The sequence below is a fragment of the Primulina huaijiensis genome, chromosome 11 (assembly GCF_012295235.1).
Source record: "Primulina huaijiensis isolate GDHJ02 chromosome 11, ASM1229523v2, whole genome shotgun sequence".
NCBI classification, from domain to species: domain Eukaryota; kingdom Viridiplantae; phylum Streptophyta; class Magnoliopsida; order Lamiales; family Gesneriaceae; genus Primulina; species Primulina huaijiensis.
In genome coordinates, this window is record NC_133316.1 from 11383768 (window position 1) to 11394855 (window position 11088).

Sequence of the window (11088 nt, forward strand, 5' to 3'; positions counted from 1 at the left end):
AGGAACTGATGTCGGACTAGACCAATTGATAACTGCCTCAACTTTACTCGGATCAACTGATATACCAGCCCTTGGAATCACATGTCCAAGGAAAACCACTCTATCCAACCAAAACTCACATTTGGATAATTTAGCATACAACTTTTCAATTCTCGAAATCTGCAGTAAACAATTTTGGTGGAAAAGAATGAAATCTGACATAGCAGAATTTGTATCTCGTTGTTTGAATTGTAAACAAGTGAAAGCAGAAAGGAAGCGACAAGGAGGTCTTTTCAATAGCCTTAAGGTTCCAGAATGGAAATGGGACCATACCACCATGGACTTTGTCACGAAATTGCCGAGGTCGTCGAGGGGTTGAGATGCAATTTGGGTTATAGTTGACAGATTAACCAAGTCTTCGTGTTTCATTCCTTATCAGATGACATATAGACATGATCAGATGGCCAGATTGTACATCAAAGAAGTTTTGAGATTGCATGGTGTGCCTAAATCCATTGTATCAGATCGTGATCCCAGATTTACTTCTCATTTTTGGCAGAGTTCACAAGAGGCCCTTGGTACTCATTTGCATTTGAGTACAGCATATCATCCTCAGACAGACGGACAGTCAAAACGTACTATTCAGACATTAGAGGATATGCTTAGAGCTGTAGTTATGGATTTTTGCATTGGTTGGCAGGATTCTTTACCACTTGTCGAGTTTTCTTATAACAACAGTTATCAAGTGAGCATTGGAATGTCACCATTTGAAGCACTGTATGGCAAGAAGTTTCGATCTCCTCTGTATTGAGACGATTTATCTGAAGCACCAATTGTAGGACCTGATATGGTAAGAGATATGACAGAGAAGGTGAAATTGATTCAGAATCGTATGAGAGCTGCTCAGGATAGGCAGGCTAAGTATGCGAACATCAGGAGACGGCCGTTGATTTTTGAGAAAGGTGACAGAGTTTTTTTGAAAATATCTCATTTCCGTGGTACATTTAGATTCGGAAAGAAGAGCAAATTATCACCGAGATTCATAGGTCCGTATGAAATTTTGGAACGTGTTGGTGATTTAGCATAATGTTTTGTATATTGATCCAATTGATGTGAGGCCACTTTCATTAGAAAGATAAGACATAAGGCTATAACTTTATTATTTTGAGTTTTGGTCAATTCATTAGGGAAGACGAGACAAAAGTGGCCCGAAGTGTGTCGTGTGTATCGTCGTTCCTACAATAACACATGTTGGGAGATTGAGCATAACTTTTTACTCAAACCTTTAAATGACATGAGGCCAATTGGAAATGCAAGCCAAGATATAGAACTACAACTTTCTTGTTGACCACTTTCGCAAATTCTGAAGTTAAAAATGAGTTCTTTGCAGAATATGGCGCGCCCCTGCGCCAGATCCCGCGCGATGGTGCGCCCGGTGCTGAAACTTTGGGTGTTGGGCAATATGGTGCGCGCCCCTGCGCCACAACACGCGCCATGGCGCCCAGCACTTGTACAAAAAACGTGTTTTGAGGTTTGGAGGGTATATAATATATTGGGGAATGATTTTTGTATCATTTCTTCTCATCCTCATTTATCTCCATCGGTTTAGAGTTAGGGTTCCTCATTTCTCCTTCAATCCAATTTCTGTCAAGACATTAATCTTTGATTGAAGCCTTAATCTTTTCTTGGAGATTTGAAGTTTTTCTCCTCAAGAGTTTAGAAGCAAGGTAAGATAGCTTATTTTCTTGAGTTAGTGATTGAAGGGAAAACAATGTGTTGTTTGGTTTGAGTGTTGAGGTAAAGTTGTTAATATAATGATTGATGGTATTATTATTGTATGTATTGGTATCTTGAAAAGAAATGGAATTGAAGACAAGGGCAAAGTAAAGGAGCTAACCCTTTAGCACGCATGTCATGTGTTTGATAAAATGATTCAATGAATTTTTTTTATTTCATTTTACGGTTAAGAAATTTACGGATCTTGATTCGAATCAGTATTGAATTAATTATGAATTTTGTACAGAAATTGCTCTGTTTTGATAGATGATCAAAGTTCTTGAGTTATAGTAGAATTCAGAAGTTCAAGACTTCTCACATACACATTTCGATCTTCTTTTGGTAATATTGAAAGGTATGTTACGGTCGGTAACATACGAGGTAAAAGTATCATTTTTATTTTAAATTGAACAATCTATGGCTCGATGAATTAATTGTGAATTGATGATGATAGTTGTTTTGAGATGAGTTTATTATGATATCGAGATGATGATACTGATTTGCATCATTACATTGCATATTGAGCCACTTGTCGATTCAGATTTGATATGGCGGAGGTCGCCTTGATTTATTGATTTTTTGGACGTATGGGGCTATAGTTGAGTTGACATAATGTATACGGAGGTCGCTGCTATGGCCTGAACATTCTCTATAGGCGCACCATAGTCCTGGGATTGTAGAACACAGCAACCCACATCGAGCGGATGAGTCGGTGCATGTTGCTGGGGGATTTTCTTTCCTTGGGTACCCTATGACCAGATGATTCACTTGATCTTGAGATTTATTGATAGCCCACAGCTTCTGATCATGCATTGCATTATATTTCATCTTTATGAATTTCATGTGAACTATTTGTCATTTTAAATGTCATATGTTATTGATTGTATCATACTGGGTTTATACTCACCGGCACGTCGGCTACCTCTTGTTTTCATGTGCTTGACGGTAGGTGAGGCGAGGCTTGGGATGCCAGAGTCCAGCTCCAGGCGAGGAGATACGAGTTAGAGTGGGATTCTCGGGTCTTAGGAGCTATTTTATGATGTTGGGATTACATTGGTTCATTAGTTTGTTTTGGCATGTTGAAAATTATATTTCAAACATTTGAGACATTTAAATTATATTGACGATGTTTTTGTGGATTTGTGAACCACAAGTTATGTATTTTACTCAATCATTTGGTTTGTTACAATTATAATTATTAGTATTAGATATCGGACCCGGGGCCCCACAATCAGAGAAATCGTTCTCATGAATTGAAACATTTATTAACCTGTGAGGATATGAAATTGAGACTCTTACTAGGAATTTCTGAAGACCGTGTCCATTTAATTACCTGAAAATAAGCTTTGAATTGATAAACTCAGATTATTTCATAAATTATAATTATGATGATTTGATATAATTTTGACAGTTTTCAACTTTATTTTAAACACTTGGATAGTTCCGATTACATTTATATTTAAATTAATCAATATGTTTTGTGTTGCTATTAACGCTTAAATTTCTAGAAACTAGAAATAAGTTAGTTGGGGGTGTGATAAACATAAAAAATTGACATTAATTAAATGTTTTAAAATATAAATTTATAGTTTTTGTTTTATTAATTGTTTAAATATGATATGTTTTATCATAAATTGTATAAAATATAAGTTGTTTTGTAATTATTAGTTTTTACAATTTTTACAGATTCGATTAAACAAGAATAACATTGGCGTTGCAAATGAGATTAAGATGATTCTTGAACAAGTAGAAATTTGATTTTAATATTTACAATATTGATGGCAAGCATGAGATAAAAATCTTATCACAATTGGGATCAAATTAAGCCACAAATAAAGTTACCAAGAGAGTGGAAGTTTTACCATGCTAGAGCATTTTGACCATATCTCTCAAATTAATTGGTCAAATGGTAAAAAAAAATACCACAATTCAAACAACTCAATTATCTATATGTTTTGTTTTATATGGAAAAGCGAAATCGGATGGGAAGATTTTCAAAAATGATGTGTATGATGACATAATTTCTTGTAACATCAATGTAGATTTATGTGTAAAAAATAATATTTTATTTGTGGTTGTCTCCCCAAATTTTGCTATAAATAAGGGTGCATTGTAATGTAATGAGATATCCCTCATTCTCTGAACAAACCTTTGAGTTCATAATATTTCTCTCTTTGTTTTTCCTTTATTTCTTCATTTAAATATAATTAGCATGTTAATTTCATATGCAAAGTTTTACACTTTGAATATTGAGTAGCTAACTTTCCAAAGTTGAGATGAAAAAGTGAAACTCGTGGTATGATAATAATGTTATTAAAAGGTAATAATCTATGTTTTATATTATTTAATCTTTATTTATTTTTTATGTTATATTTATTTCTTTAAGCATTATTATACCATACTTATAAATGAGAGTTTTGATTTAGTGTTGCTGTATGTTACACTAAATTATTGAAACCATTTAAATGTTAGTTTGGCATTACCAACTATTTAAAGTGGATGCATTGATTTATTATATATGAAAATATCATAATATTAATTTCTTGGTATCATTTAAATGTTTGTTTGGTTTTACCAACCATTTAAAGTGAGAATCTTGATTTAGTGTTTNAAAATAAAGATTCAAACAATTAAAAAGAAAAAAAGTAAAACAAAAGGATATTGTAGTGGACTTGTAATTACCAGCTTCCCCGTGGATATGATATTCGGACTCACCGAATTATACTACTTGTGGACAACTTTCTCTTGGGAGAGCAACAATCAAAGTCACATCATATTTCATTGAATTAATTATGAATTTTGTACAAAACCTGCTCTGTTTGGATAAATGATCCGAGTTATTGACTTATGTATCTTCAGATTCAGTTGAAGTATTGACTTGGGTTGTCTCAAGATTATTTACTTTAAGTTGGTTAGTAGCGAATCGAGGTTTGTTTATCGGTGTATCATATTTTTAGTTGATTTTTGGTCGAAATCTTGGAAGGAAGAAGAATTTAATTGATATTATATTTTTGTGATATTAAAGTAGACTTTAAGGGTTCAAGACTTCCCAACCACACATTTCAATATCTTTTAGTAATATTGGAAAGGTATGTTATATTCGTTAACATACGAGATAAAAATATCATTTTTTATTTTAAATTGTAAATTATATGGCTCGTTGAATTACTTGTGATTTGTTGATGATTGTTGTTTTAAGATGAGTTTATTATGATATCGAGTTGATGATATTGATTTACATCATTGCATTTCATCTTGGGCCACTTTTCGATTCAAATTTGATATGGTGGAGGTCGCCATGATTTGTTGGACATATGGTTCTATAGTTGAGTTGGCAGAGTGTATGTTGAGGTCGCTGCTATGACCTAATAACTCTCTATAGGTGCATCATAGTTCTGGGATTGTAGAACACAACACCCCACCCCGAGCGGATGAGTCAGCGGATGTAGCTGAGGGATTCTCTTCCCTTGGATACCCTATGACCAGATGATTCAATTGATCTCGAGATTTATTGATACCCGCAGCTTCAGATCATGCATTGCATTATATTGCATCTTTATTGATTTCATATGAACTTGTTGTCATTTTAATTCTCATATGTTATTGATTGTATCATACTGAGTTTATACTAACCGGCATGTCGGCTACCTTTTGTTTTCATGTTCTTGACGGTAGGTGAGGCGAGGCCTGGGATGCTAGAGTCCAGCTTCAGGCAAGAAAATGCAAGTTAGAGTGGGATTCTATGGTCTTAGGAGCTATTTGATGATACTTAGATTATTTTAGCTCACTAGTTTATTTTGGAATGTTAAAACTTATATTTCAAACATTTGGGACTTTTAAATTATTTTGTCGATAGTTATGTCGTTCTGTGACTCATAGGTTATGTGTTTTACCCAATCGTTTGTTTTGTTAGAACTGTCTTTGTTTCTTTGACTTTTGTTTGGGACATGTTTTATATTTTTGGATGCTTCTAGTTTAGGAGAAATTCTGCCCGTTTTATTTTAGAAAATTTGAGAAAATTTTTCCATCATTTATAATTATTATAATTAGATGTCGAACCCGAGGCCCCCCACAATAGGAGCCGAGATCTCATCAACGATCCAAATATATACTGAGGAAGTTCCATATAATCCGAGAGATTGTGGGAAGATGAGAAATATCGGTAGAAAGAGTTCTCTCTACATATAACATTGTTAATCCACTGACAAAGCCCCTGCCAGGATAATTGTTTGAGAAGCATAGTGAAGCAATGTGTTTGAGATCTACGGGTAGTTGACTATATGGCAAGTGAGAGATTGTTAGAGCAGATGCCCAGCGAGCCAAATAGTAGTTTGGACTTTATTGACTCTTATGTAAAAAAAATAAATTCCATTACTATTTTATGGTTTTATCTAATTATGACATTTACTTTTTTGTATGTCTATTCAAACTGCATAGATAAAATCTTTGATTATTTAACAGGTACCATGTGATCTGCCTCTCAAAGTAAGATCATGAACTTCATTAGGAAGTGTATACCATGTATTCTAAACAGGCTCCTAGTTTATTCATTCAGCCACCTAAAATAAGTGTAAAGGTCGAGTGGTAAGGGCATGAAGATGTTTATTCATACAGATGAGTGATCATTTGATGATGCACTGAACAACCCTCTCTCGAACTTTCCAATTGGTTATTACTTATCAAGTGGACACTTATGGTTGTATACCATAGTCCTTAGATTCGGGGCAACATGGAGGCTCTGCGCACTATCACACACTTTGACTCATTTACCTACTCCACTGAGGGTCATCAGGTGGCGTTGTTGAGTGTAGTTTTGAAATACATTGGAGTCAATGAATTGTAGTCAGGGATTCACCGCTCACCTAGGGATAAAGATATCCTATGTTATTTTATAAGTTAATAGTGCAAGAAATCTATGGCCAGAGTAATACATATGTGTAGATTCGAACAGGATATATTATTTGAATGGACTATACAGTACTTCAACCATAACTTAAGGTTCTTGCAGGCAGAATGAGTGATACCTAGGGGATCATGGGACGATACTACTACAAGCTCTTACCATGATATGATGGGTGAAATCAATCTTGAGTACTGACGTTATTGATCAAAGAGTTTATTAAAAGAATGAGCTAATTAGGATGAGCATGAATAAAAACAAATGTTGTTCTGAATCACATGAACATACAGCTAGCTGTATACCTAAATCATTTAGTGTCACACATGTATTGGATTATGTGTTCCCGTTGAGATAGTCGAATTCAAGGAGTAGGATTTGGAGAATAAATTGCTTATGAAGAAGTTTATATATTAAAAGTTGTGGAAGTTAGCTTAAATGCTAATTAAGTTGTAGAACCCGTAAATTAGACTACGTATTTAAGCCATGCATAATTCCTAGTATTTAAATTAAAATGATTTTTATTGCTTGATTATTTAAATTCTTTTCTTTAAATTTAATTATTTTATTTCAGTATTTTAATTACTACCTTTTCAGTTAAATAAGTGAGGTCGGACCGGAGTTGGAGTTTTAAGATAAAAGTTAATGATAAGAAAATATTCCTAAATTTAATTTAAGTCAAAGAATAATTTATTTTAATGAAAAAGAAAGTTTAAGAATTTAGTTAATTAATTTCAGATAATTAGTAAATAAATTCTTTTATGTCCACTAATTTAATTAAAATCCTAAATTTAAAATGTGTCACTAATTGGGATAAAAATTTACCTAGGCCTAATATATTCAAGAAACTATAACATAACATTTTTATAATTATTTTAAGACCCATCCATGCCATACAAGATGATTATTCTAATTTAAATCAGTAATTCACTAAAAATATATACAGGTTGTTAAAGCCTTAAGGATTAAAGTTTATTAAATTTAATTAACAACTTCCTTGCAAATCCATAGCAAGTTTCGGCCACCCCTCAACCCATGTAATTAAGTTTGGCAACCCTCCCTTCTAGTCACCCCTCATTAGCTCTCCATATTATATTAATTCCCTCACTTTAAATCACCTAAAATTTATAATTTAAGCAATATTCTTCCTTGCATTCTAGAAGCTAATTTCGGCCCTCACATAGATCCACAATCCCATAATTCTCGTGCAGCTTAGGAAAAGAAATCATTTGATTTGCAATCCAACTCATTTCTTGCATCTACCATCTATATACCCTCCTTGATTCCTTTATTTTTCCATGTATCATCCCCTTCATTCCTGAGTATCTTTCCCCGCCTCTCATTCAAAATCTCAGAACAAACCAGCAGCCAAATCGTGAACAGCAAGAGAATTAAGTGAGAAAGAAAAAAAACTCCGGCTCCGCCGCGCCGTGCTGTCGTATAGTTTGTGTTCTTCCTTAAACGAAATTCCAGGCATGCATATACCATCCCTTGCTCTTCAATCAAGTTGTATGTATATTTTTATAAACCATTATGTGAGCATGAATCATGAAAACCGAAATTTGACATAAATATGACAACAAATTCTGCACAAATTTTTTTTGTTCACTTCCCTTGCTACCTCACGGTTTGGCTTGTGTTGCGTGTTTCAGGTGCTGGCTCGTGTCCAGGCTCCCAAGGCTGCTTATGGTCATGTCCTAGGGTGTGTTAGGGTCAAGTTTGATCAAGGGTTTAAGCCCCAAAACCGTGAGTTAAAGGCTCCAATCCGCAAGCATAAACAAGTGTCACTTTTTTAAACTCTTTTGCTGTCAATGGTTTGTTTTGGGTAGAGTTCGAGCCATGGCTGGCCAAGGCCGGTAGCCATGGCTGGGACCCTTACCTAGCAAGCCTAGGACGTGGTAAAGTCGACCTTAAATGTCTTGAGCCACGTCCCAAGATGTGTGGACAGCAACAACCCAAATCCCCTTCGGTTCTGTTTGTTTTCTGATTTCGGGTGTGTGATTTTGGGTTCGGTTTGGTGGTGTGGAGTGGATCTTGGTTGGCCTCTGGCACTTAGCCACGGTCCATACCATACCCCTTGATGTCTAAATCATGCCATGGTCAATCAAATGGCCACTGGGACGATCCATGACAGTAAACAAAAGCAATGACCCACGCGTGCAGCTTGTTGCTCTCGGCGGGGAGTATGGTCGCTTTTCGGTGTGGTTCGAATTGTGGCTGGCCTTAGGCCCTTAGCCATGGTTCAAACCATTTCTTATGATTTTTGTATGAGACTTTGGTCGGTGGTTCAAGCCCCAATGGCCAGTAGCCTCGCAAACGACGCAAAGGAAACGCAAGCATGCTGCTGTAATTTTTGACAGCATGTGTGCTGCGGTTCAGAGGCGAGTTCCGGGTTCTTGGTTGGCTTTTAGCCTATGGCCTTAGACGTGACAGTGCCTCATCAAGTTAGAAAGGTCATTGTTTTGGCCGTTTGTGATTCGGATCATTTTAGAGGTCGTACGAGAATTTACGGTGCAATGTGCCAAAATGACTCTCGAAAGAGCGTTTCCCGTTTTTGGCCTCCATTGACTAAATTTCGAGTACTTTAACTTTAGGAGCATTATTTCATCATTTTTAAGAGTATTTTAATCATGACTAAATGTTGGTTCAGGTTGGTTCGGGGTCATGATTAAATACGAAGTTGTTGGGCGTAATTGTCTCATTTTTTGGATTCAATTACAAAGTTTGGGTCAAGTAAATCATTTGCATATTTTCATGACATATTTAGGCCGCAGCGAGCCTGGGAACGGTCCAACCCTTGTGGTAAAAAAAAATTTATACATGATAATTAATTACGCTATTTAATTATATTATGTGCATAAAATGTAAAATATTCATTTTTGAGATTTCTGCGATATATCTTGTGGTCACTTTACTATCATGAGATTATTACTTCACCCGGTCATCAGTGACCGGTTCAGTTCACTTCATCCCCGTGGCTACTTACCGGTCCCACCTAGTATACTGTGGCATTAGCCTGATCAGACGTACATTATTTCACATGGTCGTCAGTTACCGGTCAGTTCAGTTTAGTACAGTTCGGAGGGCCACTTGCGTATAACATAATCTCAACAGAAAATTATTATACGTTATTTTATGACAGGGCTCTACGGAGCAAACATTTCACTTACTACTTTCAGTTCAGTTATGCACGTAATATTAATTATTCATGTATGATTTTCAATCCAGTTATGCACGTACTATAATTGCTCATGATAAGTTATTTTCACGTTATGCCTCATGACATGAGATTTTTACCTCCATGCAATTTTATTATATTATTTACTCATTATTTAAGATATGTGCATGTTGAGTCTTTAGACTCACTAGACTTGATTGTTGTAGGTACTGATGATGTCGGGACCGAGGGCGGGGACCAGTGAGCTAGCTTGGGTCGCCAGTAGTAGAACCCGAGGACCTCATTTTAGCATTTACCGTTTTATGATCAAACATTTTATCGATTGTTGGATTATTTTAAATTGTTATATTGAAAACATTAAATTCTTCCGCTGCTACTTTAAACATTAAACTTTAGTTATCAATTTATTTTATGAACGATGAATTTTAATTATTTAAAAAGAAATTTTTAAATTTTTCCGCAAATTTTCAAATACGAATTATTTGGCCTTTACAGCTGGTATCAGAGCCTATGTTCTTGTAAAAGGTTGTACTACTACTGACCACGAGAAGCTCACGAAGCCACATCTTCGGTCTGTAAGTTTTACATTTCCGCCTTTTATTTAAAGCACGAATTATTTAACAGCATGTTTTCATGAAATATTTTACGACCAGATTTTTTTTATTGTTCAGTATTTAAAACTTAAATAAATTAGGGAATTATGCATGTTGGTTACGTTTGGGTTATATATGGAACAGTATGCCCCCTAGACGCCAGATTGGACGCCCGAGAGGTGATGATGAGCGCCGTCATGAAGACGGTGAGGGTCGAGGACAAGGGGGATTCGGACCTCCACCCCCTCCACCTGATATGAACGCCCAGATGCTTGCTGGGATGACGCAGTTCTTCGCGCAGTTTGCGGGGAACAATGCCGCTGGAGCAGCTATGCCGACAGGGGCCGAAGCTATTTACGAGAGATTCATGAAGATGCGTCCTAAGGAGTTTTCAGGGACGACGGACCCCATGATTGCCGAGGGCTGGATCAAGTCCCTCGAGGTCATCTTCGAGTTTATGGAGCTTGGAGATGCAGACAGAGTTCGTTGTGCCACCTACTTATTCGGAGGAGATGCCTGCTTATAGTGGGAAGGAGCATCAGTAGCCCTGAATTTGGCTACACTGAGTTGGGAGGGCTTCACGGAGGTATTCTACTCCAAATATTTTACTGAGGAGGTACGCACCAGGTTGACCACCGAATTCATGAGTCTGAGGCAGGGGGATC